The 13,777-nt window shown below is 43.3% G+C and overlaps 13 non-coding genes across 13 annotated transcripts; all 13 read right to left on the reverse strand.

Moving 5' to 3' along the window:
• Nucleotides 1-122: 122 nt before the first annotated feature.
• trnal-aag (transfer RNA leucine (anticodon AAG)) lies at nucleotides 123-204 on the reverse strand. The gene has a single exon. It is a non-coding gene; the product is annotated as a tRNA-Leu (tRNA).
• A 736-nt stretch (nucleotides 205-940) lies between these two features.
• On the reverse strand, nucleotides 941-1,022 carry trnal-aag (transfer RNA leucine (anticodon AAG)). Its single transcript has one exon. It is a non-coding gene; the product is annotated as a tRNA-Leu (tRNA).
• Nucleotides 1,023-1,758: 736 nt separating this feature from the next.
• On the reverse strand, nucleotides 1,759-1,840 carry trnal-aag (transfer RNA leucine (anticodon AAG)). The gene has a single exon. It is a non-coding gene; the product is annotated as a tRNA-Leu (tRNA).
• A 1,555-nt stretch (nucleotides 1,841-3,395) lies between these two features.
• On the reverse strand, nucleotides 3,396-3,477 carry trnal-aag (transfer RNA leucine (anticodon AAG)). Its single transcript has one exon. It is a non-coding gene; the product is annotated as a tRNA-Leu (tRNA).
• Nucleotides 3,478-4,214: 737 nt separating this feature from the next.
• trnal-aag (transfer RNA leucine (anticodon AAG)) lies at nucleotides 4,215-4,296 on the reverse strand. The gene has a single exon. It is a non-coding gene; the product is annotated as a tRNA-Leu (tRNA).
• A 736-nt stretch (nucleotides 4,297-5,032) lies between these two features.
• trnal-aag (transfer RNA leucine (anticodon AAG)) lies at nucleotides 5,033-5,114 on the reverse strand. Its single transcript has one exon. It is a non-coding gene; the product is annotated as a tRNA-Leu (tRNA).
• A 736-nt stretch (nucleotides 5,115-5,850) lies between these two features.
• trnal-aag (transfer RNA leucine (anticodon AAG)) lies at nucleotides 5,851-5,932 on the reverse strand. The gene has a single exon. It is a non-coding gene; the product is annotated as a tRNA-Leu (tRNA).
• Nucleotides 5,933-6,668: 736 nt separating this feature from the next.
• Nucleotides 6,669-6,750, reverse strand: trnal-uag (transfer RNA leucine (anticodon UAG)). Its single transcript has one exon. It is a non-coding gene; the product is annotated as a tRNA-Leu (tRNA).
• A 2,418-nt stretch (nucleotides 6,751-9,168) lies between these two features.
• On the reverse strand, nucleotides 9,169-9,250 carry trnal-uag (transfer RNA leucine (anticodon UAG)). Its single transcript has one exon. It is a non-coding gene; the product is annotated as a tRNA-Leu (tRNA).
• Nucleotides 9,251-10,803: 1,553 nt separating this feature from the next.
• trnal-uag (transfer RNA leucine (anticodon UAG)) lies at nucleotides 10,804-10,885 on the reverse strand. Its single transcript has one exon. It is a non-coding gene; the product is annotated as a tRNA-Leu (tRNA).
• A 736-nt stretch (nucleotides 10,886-11,621) lies between these two features.
• trnal-uag (transfer RNA leucine (anticodon UAG)) lies at nucleotides 11,622-11,703 on the reverse strand. The gene has a single exon. It is a non-coding gene; the product is annotated as a tRNA-Leu (tRNA).
• Nucleotides 11,704-12,439: 736 nt separating this feature from the next.
• trnal-aag (transfer RNA leucine (anticodon AAG)) lies at nucleotides 12,440-12,521 on the reverse strand. The gene has a single exon. It is a non-coding gene; the product is annotated as a tRNA-Leu (tRNA).
• Nucleotides 12,522-13,270: 749 nt separating this feature from the next.
• trnal-uag (transfer RNA leucine (anticodon UAG)) lies at nucleotides 13,271-13,352 on the reverse strand. The gene has a single exon. It is a non-coding gene; the product is annotated as a tRNA-Leu (tRNA).
• Nucleotides 13,353-13,777: the final 425 nt, after the last annotated feature.

The following is a 13,777-nucleotide window of genomic DNA, read 5'->3' on the forward strand; positions in this document are numbered from 1 at the left end:
TGGAACCCTATCCGTGAAACACAACATTGCCTCTTTTCTCCCTTGCATGGCCCTGCATGAAAGTAAAAACGCTGAAATAAAGCAGAACATGTGATAGCTTGCGCAAACAAACTCAATAAAGATGGCAGTGGTGGGATTTGAACCCACGCCTCCTTAGAGACTGGAGCCTTAATCCAGCGCCTTAGACCGCTCGGCCACACTACCCAGATCATGCAAGCTTCCACAGTTTCTCGTCAGTTACCTAGAGCGTCTGCACTCCCTTGTATTTTAGTCTTCTTTTTCATTTTCTTCTTTAAAATCTTTATGTATCTCATGTTGCTCTTGCGTCCTTCATCTTTTTTTGATTCTCTTTTTAAAAATCTTAATTTATCTGATGTTGCTCTTTCTTCCATCGTATAAACTTAGAATTAGTTTCTGCTTTTATGTCTGAAGCAGATTGAATTAGAAAAACACAGCAGATAATTGCAATAACAGACGTGGGAATTAGGGTAAAGGCTGGATTCCCTTTATTTGTCCGGTGTCCTTGGTGGCCTTGTTTGAAATTACATTACTGTTTTCTGTTGAGAAAAAGTTGCATTGGTGGACTTTGAACCGATACCTCCGAAAGACTGGGTCCTTAAATCCAGTTCTCTGGACAGCTCGGTCACAGTACCAACTGTTAAAACGGACTGCTGGGTCGTTGCACAGACCATCACAACTTTCCTTTTTTCCAATCAAGGATTTGACGTGAAGAACCACCGGTAGGAGGTGCAACTGCCACCGCGGGGGCACAGGACTTGGTGGCTGGTTGGTTAAGGCGATGGACTACACTATTGAGTTGGAACCCCATCCGTGACACACAACATTGCTTCTTTTCTCCCTTGCATGGCCCTGCATGAAAGTAAAAACGCTGAAATAAAGCAGAACATGTGATAGCTTGCGCAAACAAACTCAATAAAGATGGCAGTGGTGGGATTTGAACCCACGCCTCCTTAGAGACTGGAGCCTTAATCCAGCGCCTTAGACCGCTCGGCCACACTACCCAGATCATGCAAGCTTCCACAGTTTCTCGTCAGTTACCTAGAGCGTCTGCACTCCCTTGTATTTTAGTCTTCTTTTTCATTTTCTTCTTTAAAATCTTTATGTATCTCATGTTGCTCTTGCGTCCTTCATCTTTTTTTAATTCTCTTTTTAAAAATCTTAATTTATCTGATGTTGCTCTTTCTTCCATCGTATAAACTTAGCATTCGTTTCTGCTTTAATGTCTGAAGCAGATTGAATTAGAAAAACACGGCAGATAATTGCAATAACAGACGTGGGAATTAGGGTAAAGGCTGGATTCCCTTTATTTGTCCGGTGTCCTTGGTGGCCTTGTTTGAAATTACATTACAGTTTTCTGTTGAGAAAAAGTTGCAGTGGTGGACTTTGAACCGACACCTCTGAAAGACTGGGTCCTTAAATACAGTTCTCTGGACAGCTCGGCCACAGTACCCACTGTTAAAATGGACTGCTGGGTCATCGCACAGCCCAGCCCAAGTTTGCTTGTTTCCAATCAAGGATTTGACGTGATAAACCACCGTTAGGAGGTGCAACTGCCACCGCGGGGGAACAGGACTTGGTGGCTTTTTGGTTAAGGCGATGGACTGCACTATTGAGTTGGAACCCTATCCGTGAAACACAACATTGCCTCTTTTCTCCCTTGCATGGCCCTGCATGAAAGTAAAAACGCTGAAATAAAGCAGAACATGTGATAGCTTGCGCAAACAAACTCAATAAAGATGGCAGTGGTGGGATTTGAACCCACGCCTCCTTAGAGACTGGAGCCTTAATCCAGCGCCTTAGACCGCTCGGCCACACTACCCAGTTCTGGCAAAATATTTACACTTTCTCGTCAGTTACCTAGAGCGTCTGCACTTCCTTGTATTTTAGTCTTCTTTTTCATTTTCTTCTTTAAAATCTTTATGTATCTCATGTTGCTCTTGCGTCCTTCATCTTTTTTTGATTCTCTTTTTAAAAATCTTAATTTATCTGATGTTGCTCTTTCTTCCATCGTATAAACTTAGAATTAGTTTCTGCTTTTATGTCTGAAGCAGATTGAATTAGAAAAACACGGCAGATAATTGCAATAACAGACGTGGGAATTAGGGTAAAGGCTGGATTCCCTTTATTTGTCCGGTGTCCTTGGTGGCCTTGTTTGAAATTACATTACTGTTTTCTGTTGAGAAAAAGTTGCATTGGTGGACTTTGAACCGATACCTCCGAAAGACTGGGTCCTTAAATCCAGTTCTCTGGACAGCTCGGTCACAGTACCAACTGTTAAAACGGACTGCTGGGTCGTTGCACAGACCATCACAACTTTCCTTTTTTCCAATCAAGGATTTGACGTGAAGAACCACCGGTAGGAGGTGCAACTGCCACCGCGGGGGCACAGGACTTGGTGGCTGGTTGGTTAAGGCGATGGACTACACTATTGAGTTGGAACCCCATCCGTGACACACAACATTGCTTCTTTTCTCCCTTGCATGGCCCTGCATGAAAGTAAAAACGCTGAAATAAAGCAGAACATGTGATAGCTTGCGCAAACAAACTCAATAAAGATGGCAGTGGTGGGATTTGAACCCACGCCTCCTTAGAGACTGGAGCCTTAATCCAGCGCCTTAGACCGCTCGGGCCCACTACCCAGATCATGCAAGCTTCCACAGTTTCTCGTCAGTTACCTAGAGCGTCTGCACTCCCTTGTATTTTAGTCTTCTTTTTCATTTTCTTCTTTAAAATCTTTATGTATCTCATGTTGCTCTTGCGTCCTTCATCTTTTTTTAATTCTCTTTTTAAAAATCTTAATTTATCTGATGTTGCTCTTTCTTCCATCGTATAAACTTAGCATTCGTTTCTGCTTTAATGTCTGAAGCAGATTGAATTAGAAAAACACGGCAGATAATTGCAATAACAGACGTGGGAATTAGGGTAAAGGCTGGATTCCCTTTATTTGTCCGGTGTCCTTGGTGGCCTTGTTTGAAATTACATTACAGTTTTCTGTTGAGAAAAAGTTGCAGTGGTGGACTTTGAACCGACACCTCTGAAAGACTGGGTCCTTAAATACAGTTCTCTGGACAGCTCGGCCACAGTACCCACTGTTAAAATGGACTGCTGGGTCATCGCACAGCCCAGCCCAAGTTTGCTTGTTTCCAATCAAGGATTTGACGTGATAAACCACCGTTAGGAGGTGCAACTGCCACCGCGGGGGAACAGGACTTGGTGGCTTTTTGGTTAAGGCGATGGACTACACTATTGAGTTGGAACCCTATCCGTGAAACACAACATTGCCTCTTTTCTCCCTTGCATGGCCCTGCATGAAAGTAAAAACGCTGAAATAAAGCAGAACATGTGATAGCTTGCGCAAACAAACTCAATAAAGATGGCAGTGGTGGGATTTGAACCCACGCCTCCTTAGAGACTGGAGCCTTAATCCAGCGCCTTAGACCGCTCGGCCACACTACCCAGTTCTGGCAAAATATTTACACTTTCTCGTCAGTTACCTAGAGCGTCTGCACTTCCTTGTATTTTAGTCTTCTTTTTCATTTTCTTCTTTAAAATCTTTATGTATCTCATGTTGCTCTTGCGTCCTTCATCTTTTTTTGATTCTCTTTTTAAAAATCTTAATTTATCTGATGTTGCTCTTTCTTCCATCGTATAAACTTAGAATTAGTTTCTGCTTTTATGTCTGAAGCAGATTAAATTAGAAAAACACGGCAGATAATTGCAATAACAGACGTGGGAATTAGGGTAAAGGCTGGATTCCCTTTATTTGTCTGGTGTCCTTGGTGGCCTTGTTTGAAATTACATTACTGTTTTCTGTTGAGAAAAAGTTGCATTGGTGGACTTTGAACCGATACCTCCGAAAGACTGGGTCCTTAAATCCAGTTCTCTGGACAGCTCGGTCACAGTACCAACTGTTAAAACGGACTGCTGGGTCGTTGCACAGACCATCACAACTTTCCTTTTTTCCAATCAAGGATTTGACGTGAAGAACCACCGGTAGGAGGTGCAACTGCCACCGCGGGGGCACAGGACTTGGTGGCTGGTTGGTTAAGGCGATGGACTACACTATTGAGTTGGAACCCCATCCGTGACACACAACATTGCTTCTTTTCTCCCTTGCATGGCCCTGCATGAAAGTAAAAACGCTGAAATAAAGCAGAACATGTGATAGCTTGCGCAAACAAACTCAATAAAGATGGCAGTGGTGGGATTTGAACCCACGCCTCCTTAGAGACTGGAGCCTTAATCCAGCGCCTTAGACCGCTCGGCCACACTACCCAGATCATGCAAGCTACCACAGTTTCTCGTCAGTTACCTAGAGCGTCTGCACTCCCTTGTATTTTAGTCTTCTTTTTCATTTTCTTCTTTAAAATCTTTATGTATCTCATGTTGCTCTTGCGTCCTTCATCTTTTTTTAATTCTCTTTTTAAAAATCTTAATTTATCTGATGTTGCTCTTTCTTCCATCGTATAAACTTAGCATTCGTTTCTGCTTTAATGTCTGAAGCAGATTGAATTAGAAAAACACGGCAGATAATTGCAATAACAGACGTGGGAATTAGGGTAAAGGCTGGATTCCCTTTATTTGTCCGGTGTCCTTGGTGGCCTTGTTTGAAATTACATTACTGTTTTCTGTTGAGAAAAAGTTGCATTGGTGGACTTTGAACCGATACCTCCGAAAGACTGGGTCCTTAAATCCAGTTCTCTGGACAGCTCGGTCACAGTACCAACTGTTAAAACGGACTGCTGGGTCGTTGCACAGACCATCACAACTTTCCTTTTTTCCAATCAAGGATTTGACGTGAAGAACCACCGGTAGGAGGTGCAACTGCCACCGCGGGGGCACAGGACTTGGTGGCTGGTTGGTTAAGGCGATGGACTACACTATTGAGTTGGAACCCCATCCGTGACACACAACATTGCTTCTTTTCTCCCTTGCATGGCCCTGCATGAAAGTAAAAACGCTGAAATAAAGCAGAACATGTGATAGCTTGCGCAAACAAACTCAATAAAGATGGCAGTGGTGGGATTTGAACCCACGCCTCCTTAGAGACTGGAGCCTTAATCCAGCGCCTTAGACCGCTCGGCCACACTACCCAGATCATGCAAGCTACCACAGTTTCTCGTCAGTTACCTAGAGCGTCTGCACTCCCTTGTATTTTAGTCTTCTTTTTCATTTTCTTCTTTAAAATCTTTATGTATCTCATGTTGCTCTTGCGTCCTTCATCTTTTTTTAATTCTCTTTTTAAAAATCTTAATTTATCTGATGTTGCTCTTTCTTCCATCGTATAAACTTAGCATTCGTTTCTGCTTTAATGTCTGAAGCAGATTGAATTAGAAAAACACGGCAGATAATTGCAATAACAGACGTGGGAATTAGGGTAAAGGCTGGATTCCCTTTATTTGTCCGGTGTCCTTGGTGGCCTTGTTTGAAATTACATTACAGTTTTCTGTTGAGAAAAAGTTGCAGTGGTGGACTTTGAACCGACACCTCTGAAAGACTGGGTCCTTAAATACAGTTCTCTGGACAGCTCGGCCACAGTACCCACTGTTAAAATGGACTGCTGGGTCATCGCACAGCCCAGCCCAAGTTTGCTTGTTTCCAATCAAGGATTTGACGTGATAAACCACCGTTAGGAGGTGCAACTGCCACCGCGGGGGAACAGGACTTGGTGGCTTTTTGGTTAAGGCGATGGACTACACTATTGAGTTGGAACCCTATCCGTGAAACACAACATTGCCTCTTTTCTCCCTTGCATGGCCCTGCATGAAAGTAAAAACGCTGAAATAAAGCAGAACATGTGATAGCTTGCGCAAACAAACTCAATAAAGATGGCAGTGGTGGGATTTGAACCCACGCCTCCTTAGAGACTGGAGCCTTAATCCAGCGCCTTAGACCGCTCGGCCACACTACCCAGTTCTGGCAAAATATTTACACTTTCTCGTCAGTTACCGAGAGCGTCTGCACTTCCTTGTATTTTAGTCTTCTTTTTCATTTTCTTCTTTAAAATCTTTATGTATCTCATGTTGCTCTTGCGTCCTTCATCTTTTTTTGATTCTCTTTTTAAAAATCTTAATTTATCTGATGTTGCTCTTTCTTCCATCGTATAAACTTAGAATTAGTTTCTGCTTTTATGTCTGAAGCAGATTGAATTAGAAAAACACGGCAGATAATTGCAATAACAGACGTGGGAATTAGGGTAAAGGCTGGATTCCCTTTATTTGTCCGGTGTCCTTGGTGGCCTTGTTTGAAATTACATTACTGTTTTCTGTTGAGAAAAGTTGCATTGGTGGACTTTGAACCGATACCTCCGAAAGACTGGGTCCTTAAATCCAGTTCTCTGGACAGCTCGGTCACAGTACCAACTGTTAAAACGGACTGCTGGGTCGTTGCACAGACCATCACAACTTTCCTTTTTTCCAATCAAGGATTTGCCGTGAAGAACCACCGGTAGGAGGTGCAACTGCCACCGCGGGGGCACAGGACTTGGTGGCTGGTTGGTTAAGGCGATGGACTACACTATTGAGTTGGAACCCCATCCGTGACACACAACATTGCTTCTTTTCTCCCTTGCATGGCCCTGCATGAAAGTAAAAACGCTGAAATAAAGCAGAACATGTGATAGCTTGCGCAAACAAACTCAATAAAGATGGAAGTGGTGGGATTTGAACCCACGCCTCCTTAGAGACTGGAGCCTAAATCCAGCGCCTTAGACCACTCGGCCACACTACCCAGGTCTGGTAAGATTTCCACACTTTCTCGTCAGTTACCTAGAGCGTCTGCACTCCCTTGTATTTTAGTCTTCTTTTTCATTTTCTTCTTTAAAATCTTTATGTATCTCATGTTGCTCTTGCGTCCTTCATCTTTTTTTGATTCTCTTTTTAAAAATCTTAATTTATCTGATGTTGCTCTTTCTTCCATCGTATAAACTTAGAATTAGTTTCTGCTTTTATGTCTGAAGCAGATTGAATTAGAAAAACACGGCAGATAATTGCAATAACAGACGTGGGAATTAGGGTAAAGGCTGGATTCCCTTTATTTGTCCGGTGTCCTTGGTGGCCTTGTTTGAAATTACATTACAGTTTTCTGTTGAGAAAAAGTTGCAGTGGTGGACTTTGAACCGAAAGACTGGGTCCTTAAATCCAGTTCTCTGGACAGCTCGGCCACAGTACCCACTCTTAAAATGGACTGCTTGGTCGTGGCACAGAACATCACAACTTTCCTTTTTTCCTATCAAGGATTTGACGTGAACAACCACCGGTAGGAGGTGGAACTGCCACCGCGGGGGCACAGGACTTGGTGGCTGGTTGGTTAAGGCGATGGACACTATTGAGCTGGAACCCCATCCGCGACACACAACATTGCTTCTTTTCTCCCTTGCATGGCCCTGCATGAAAGTAAAAACACTGAAATAAAGCAGAACATGTGATAGCTTGCGCAAACAAACTCAATAAAGATGGCAGTGGTGGGATTTGAATCCATGCCTCCTTAGAGACTGGAGCCTTAATCCAGCGCCTTAGACCGCTCGGCCACACTACCAAGCTTTGGCAAAATATTCTTCTTATAGTAGTCTTCTTTTTTTTAGTCTTCTTTTTCATTTTCTTCTTTAAAATCCTTGGTGGCCTCGTTTGAAATGACATTACAGTTTTCTGTTGAGAAAAAGTGGCAGCGGTGGACTTTGAACCGACACCTCCGAAAGACTGGGTCCTTAAATCCAGTTCTCTGGACAGCTCGGCCACAGTACCCACTGTTAAAATGGACTGCTGGGTCATCGCACAGACCATCACAACTTTCCTTTTTTCCAATCAAGGATTTGACGGTGAACAACCCCCGGTAGGAGGTGCAACTGCCACAGCGAGAGCACAGGACTTGGTGGCTAATTGGTTAAGGTGATGGACTACACTAATGAGTTGGAACCCCATCCGTGACACACAACATTGCTTCTTTTCTCCCTTGCATGGCCCTGCATGAAAGTAAAAACCCAGAAACAAAGCAGAAAATGTGATAGCTTGCGCAAAAAAAACTCAATAAAGATGGCAGTGGTGGGATTTGAACCCAAGCCTCCTTAGAGACTGGAGCCTTAATCAAGCGCCTTAGACCGCTCGGCCACACTACCCAGCTCTGGCAAAATATTTACACTTTCTCATCAGTTACCTAGAGCGTCTGCACTTCCTTGTATTTTAGTCTTCTTTTTCATTTTCTTCTTTAAAATCTTTATGTATCTCATGTTGCTCTTGCGTCCTTCATCTTTTTTTGATTCTCTTTTTAAAAATCTTAATTTATCTGATGTTGCTTTTTCTTCCATCGTATAAACTTAGAATTAGTTTCTGCTTTTATGTCTGAAGCAGATTGAATTAGAAAAACACGGCAGATAATTGCAATAACAAACGTGGGAATTAGGGTAAAGGCTGGATTCCCTTTATTTGTCCGGTGTCCTTGGTGGCCTTGTTTGAAATTACATTACAGTTTTCTGTTGAGAAAAAGTTGCAGCGGTGGACTTTGAACCGACACCTCTGAAAGACTGGGTCCTTAAATCCAGTTCTCTGGACAGCTCGGCCACAGTTCCCACTGTTAAAATGGAATGCTGGGTCGTCGCACAGACCATCACAACTTTACTTTTTTCCAATCAAGGATTTGACGTGAACAACCACCGGTTGGAGGTGCAACTGCCACCGTGAGAGCACAGGACTTGGTGGCTGGTTGGTTAAGGAGATGGACTACACTATTGAGTTGGAACCCCATCCTTGACACACAACATTGCTTCTTTTCTCCCTTGCATGGCCCTACATGAAAGTAAAAACGCTGAAATTAAGCAGAACATGTGATAGCTTGCGCAAACAAACTCAATAAAGATGGCAGTGGTGGGATTTGAACCCACGCCTCGGCCACAGTTTCCACTGTTAAAATTGACTGCTTGGTCGTCGCACAGACCATCAAGACTTTCCTTTTTTCCAATCAAGGATTTGACGTGAACAACCACCGGTAGGAGGTGCAACTGCCACCGCGGGGGCACAGGACTTGGTGGCTGGTTGGTTAAGGCGATGGACTACACTATTGAGTTGGAACCCCATCGGTGACACACAACATTGCTTCTTTTCTCCCTTGCATGGCCCTGCATGAAAGTAAAAACGCAAACAAACTCAATAAAGATGGCAGTGGTGGGATTTGAACCCACGCCTCCTTAGAGACTGGAGCCTAAATCCAGCGCCTTAGACCACTCGGCCACACTACCCAGCTGTGCTAAGTATTCACACTTTCTCGTCAGTTACCTAGAGCGTCTGCACTTCCTTGTATTTTAGTCTTCTTTTTCATTTTCTTCTTTAAAATCTTTATGTATCTCATGTTGCTCTTGCGTCCTTCATCTTTTTTTGATTCTCTTTTTAAAAATCTTAATTTATCTGATGTTGCTCTTTCTTCCATCGTATAAACTTAGAATTAGTTTCTGCTATTATGTCTGAAGCAGATTGAATTAGAAAAACACGGCAGATAATTGCAATAACAGATGTGGGAATTAGGGTAAAGGCTGGATTCCCTTTATTTGTCCGGTGTCCTTGGTGGCCTTGTTTGAAATTCCATTACAGTTTTCTGTTGAGAAAAAGTTGCAGCGGTGGACTTTGAACCGACACCTCCGAAAGACTGGGTCCTTAAATCCAGTTCTCTGGACAGCTCGGACACAGTTCCCACTGTTAAAATGGAATGCTGGGTCGTCGCACAGACCATCACAACTTTCCTTTTTTCCAATCAAGGATTTGACGTGAACAACCACCGGTAGAAGGTGCAACTGCCACCGTGAGAGCACAGGACTTGGTGGCTGGTTGGTTAAGGCGATGGACTACACTATTGAGTTGGAACCCGATCCGTGACACACAACGTTGCTTCTTTTCTACCTTGCATGGCGCTGCATGAAAGTAAAAACGCTGAAATAAAGCAGAACATGTGATAGCTTGCGCTTATACAAACTCAGTAAAGATGGCAGTGGTGGGATTTGAACCCACGCCTCCTTAGTGACTGGAGCCTTAATCCAGCGCTAGACCACTCGGCCACACTACCCAGCTCTGGCACGCTTCCACACTTTCTCGTCAGTCACCTAGAGCGTCTGATCTCCCTTGTATTTTAGTCTGCTTTTTCATTTTCTTCTATAAAATCTTTATGTATCTCATGTTGCTCTTGCGTCCTTCATCTTTTTTTGATTCTCTTTTTAAAAATCTTAATTTATCTGATGTTGCTCTTTCTTTAATCGTATACATTTAGAATTAGTTTCTGCTTTTATGTCTGAAGCAGATTGAATTAGAAAACATGGCAGATAATTGCAATAACAGACGTGGGAATTGGGGTAAAGGCTGGATTCCCTTTATTTGTCCGGTGTCCTTGGTGGCCTTGTTTGAAATTACATTACAGTTTTCTGTTGAGAAAAAGTTGCAGCGGTGGACTTTGAACAGACACCTCCGAAAGACTGGGTCCTTAAACCCAGTTCTCTGGACAGCTCGGCCACAGTTCCCACTGTTAAAATGGACTGCTGGGTCATCGCACAGCCCAGCCCAAGTTTCCTTGTTTCCAATCAAGGCTTTGACGTGATAAACCACCGGTAAGAGGTGCAACTGCCACCGCGGGGGCACAGGACTTTGTGGCTGGTTGGTTAAGGCGATGGACTACACTATTGAGTTGGCACCCTATCCGTGACACACAACATTGCCTCTTTTCTCCCTTGCATGGCCCTGCATGAAAGTAAAAACGCTGAAATAAAGCAGAACATGTGATGGCTTGCGCAAACAAACTCAATAAAGATGGCAGTGGTGGGATTGGAACCCACGCCTCCTTAGAGACTGGAGCCTAAATCCAGCGCCTTAGACCACTCGGCCACACTACCCAGCTCTGGCAAAATATTCACACTTTCACGTCAGTTACCTAGAGCGTCTGCACACCCTTGTATTTTAGTCTTCTTTTTCATTTTCTTCTTTAAAATCTTTATGTATCTCATGTTGCTCTTGCGTCCTTCATCTTTTTTTGATTCTCTTTTTAAAAATCTTAATTTATCTGATGTTGCTCTTTCTTCCATCGTATGAACTTAGAATTAGTTTCTGCTTTTATGTCTGAAGCAGATTGAATTAGAAAAACACGGCAGATAATTGCAATAACAGACGTGGGAATTAGGGTAAAGGCTGGATTCCCTTTATTTGTCCGGTGTCCTTGGTGGCCTTGTTTGAAATTACATTACAGTTTTCTGTTGAGAAAAACTTGCAGCGGTGGACTTTGAACCGACACCTCCGAAAGACTGGGTCCTTAAATCCAGTTCTCTGGACAGCTCGGTCACAGTACCAACTGTTAAAATGGACTGCTGGGTCATCGCACAGACCATCACAACTTTACTTTTTTCCAATCAAGGATTTGACGTGAACAACTACCGAAGGAGGTGCAACTGCCACCGTGGGGGCACAGGACTTGGTGGCTGGTTGGTTAAGGCGATGGACTACACTATTGAGTTGGAACCCCATCCGTGACACACAACATTGCTTCTTTTTTCCCTTGCATGGCCCTGCATGAAAGTAAGAACGCTGAAATAAAGCAGAACATGTGATAGCTTGCGCAAACAAACTCAATAAAGATGGCAGTGGTGGGATTTGAACCCACGCCTCCTTAGAGACTGGAGCCTAAATCCAGCGCCTTAGACCGCTCGGCCACACTACCCAGCTCTGGCAAAATATTCACACTTTCTCGTCAGTTACCTAGAGCGTCTGCACTTCCTTGTATTTTAGTCTTCTTTTTCATTTTCTTCTTTAAAATCTTTATGTATCTCATGTTGCTCTTGCGTCCTTCATCTTTTTTTGATTCTCTTTCTAAAAATCTTAATTTATCTGATGTTGCTCTTTCTTTCATCGTATAAACTTAGAATTTGTTTCTGCTTTCATGTCTGAAGCAGATTGAATTAGAAAAACACGGCAGATAATTGCAATAACAGACGTGGGAATTAGGGTAAAGGCTGGATTCCCTTTATTTGTCCGGTGTCCTTGGTGGCCTTGTTTGAAATTACATTACAGTTTTCTGTTGAGAAAAAGTTGCAGCGGTGGACTTTGAACCGACACCTCCGAAAGACTGGGTCCTTAAATCCAGTTCTCTGGACAGCTTGGCCACAGTTCCCACTGTTAAAATAGACTGCTTGGTCATCGCACAGACCATCACAACTTTACTTTTTTCCAATCAAGGATTTGACGTGAACAACTACCGAAGGAGGTGCAACTGCCACCGTGGGGGCACAGGACTTGGTGGCTGGTTGGTTAAGGCGATGGACTACACTATTGAGTTGGAACCCCATCCGTGACACACAACATTGCTTCTTTTCTCCCTTGCATGACCCTGCATGAAAGTAAAAACGCTGAAATAAAGCAGAACATGTGATAGCTTGCGCAAACAAACTCAATAAAGATGGCAGTGGTGGGATTTGAACCCACGCCTCCTTAGAGACTGGAGCCTTAATCCAGCGCCTTAGACCGCTCGGCCACACTACCCAGCTCTGGCAAGTTTCCACACTTTCTCGTCAGTTACCTAGAGCGTCTGCACTTCCTTGTATTTTAGTCTTCTTTTTCATTTTCTTCTTTAAAATCTTTATGTATCTCATGTTGCTCTTGCGTCCTTCATCTTTTTTTGATTCTCTTTTTAAAAATCTTAATTTATCTGATGTTGCTCTTTCTTCCATCGTATAAACTTAGAATTAGTTTCTGCTTTTATGTCTGAAGCAGATTGAATTAGAAAAACACGGCAGATAATTGCAATAACAGACGTGGGAATTATTGTAAAGGCTGGATTCCCTTTATTTGTCCGGTGTCCTTGGTGGCCTTGTTTGAAATTACATTACAGTTTTCTGTTGAGAAAAAGTTGCAGAGGTGGACTTTGAACCTACACCTCCGAAAGACTGGGTCCTTAAATCCAGTTCTCTGGACAGCTCGGCCACAGTTCCCACTGTTAAAATGGACTGCTAAAATGGACTGCTTGGTCGTCGCACAGACCATCACAACTTTCCTTTTTTCCAATCAAGGATTTGACGTGAAGAACCACCGGTAGGAGGTGCAACTGCCACCGCGGGGGCACAGGACTTGGTGGCTGGTTGGTTAAGGCGATGGACTACACTATTGAGTTGGAACCCCATCCGTGACACACAACATTGCTTCTTTTCTCCCTTGCATGGCCCTGCATGAAAGTAAAAAAGCTTAAATAATGCAGAACATGTGATAGCTTGCGCAAACAAACTCAAAAAAGATGGCAGTGGTGGGATTTGAACCCACGCCTCCTCAGAGACTGGAGCCTAAATCTAGCGCCTTAGACCACTCGGCCACACTACCCAGCTCTGGAAAGATATTCACACTTTCTCGTCAGTTACCTAGAGCGTCTGCACTCCCTTGTATTTTAGTCTTCTTTTTCATTTTCTTCTTTAAAATCTTTATGTATCTCATGTTGCTCTTGCTTCCGTCATCGAACCCATACGGGAGTTGTAGCAATGAGACAAGATAGTAGCTACTACAACAATTGGATACTACGAAATTGGGGAGAAAAAGAGGTAAAATTCAAAATAAAATTAAAAATTAAAAAAAATAAAGCAAAGAAACTCAATAAAGATGGCAGTGGTGCGATTTGAACCCACGCCTCCATAGAGACTAAATCCAGCTCCTTAGACCACTCGGCCACCTCTTGCAAAATATTCACACTTTCTAGTCAGTTACCAGAGCGTCTGCACTCCCTTGTATTTTAGTCTTCTTTTTCATTTTCT

Source organism: Oncorhynchus clarkii, unplaced genomic scaffold (assembly GCF_045791955.1).
Source record: "Oncorhynchus clarkii lewisi isolate Uvic-CL-2024 unplaced genomic scaffold, UVic_Ocla_1.0 unplaced_contig_6271_pilon_pilon, whole genome shotgun sequence".
NCBI classification, from domain to species: Eukaryota; Metazoa; Chordata; class Actinopteri; order Salmoniformes; family Salmonidae; genus Oncorhynchus; species Oncorhynchus clarkii.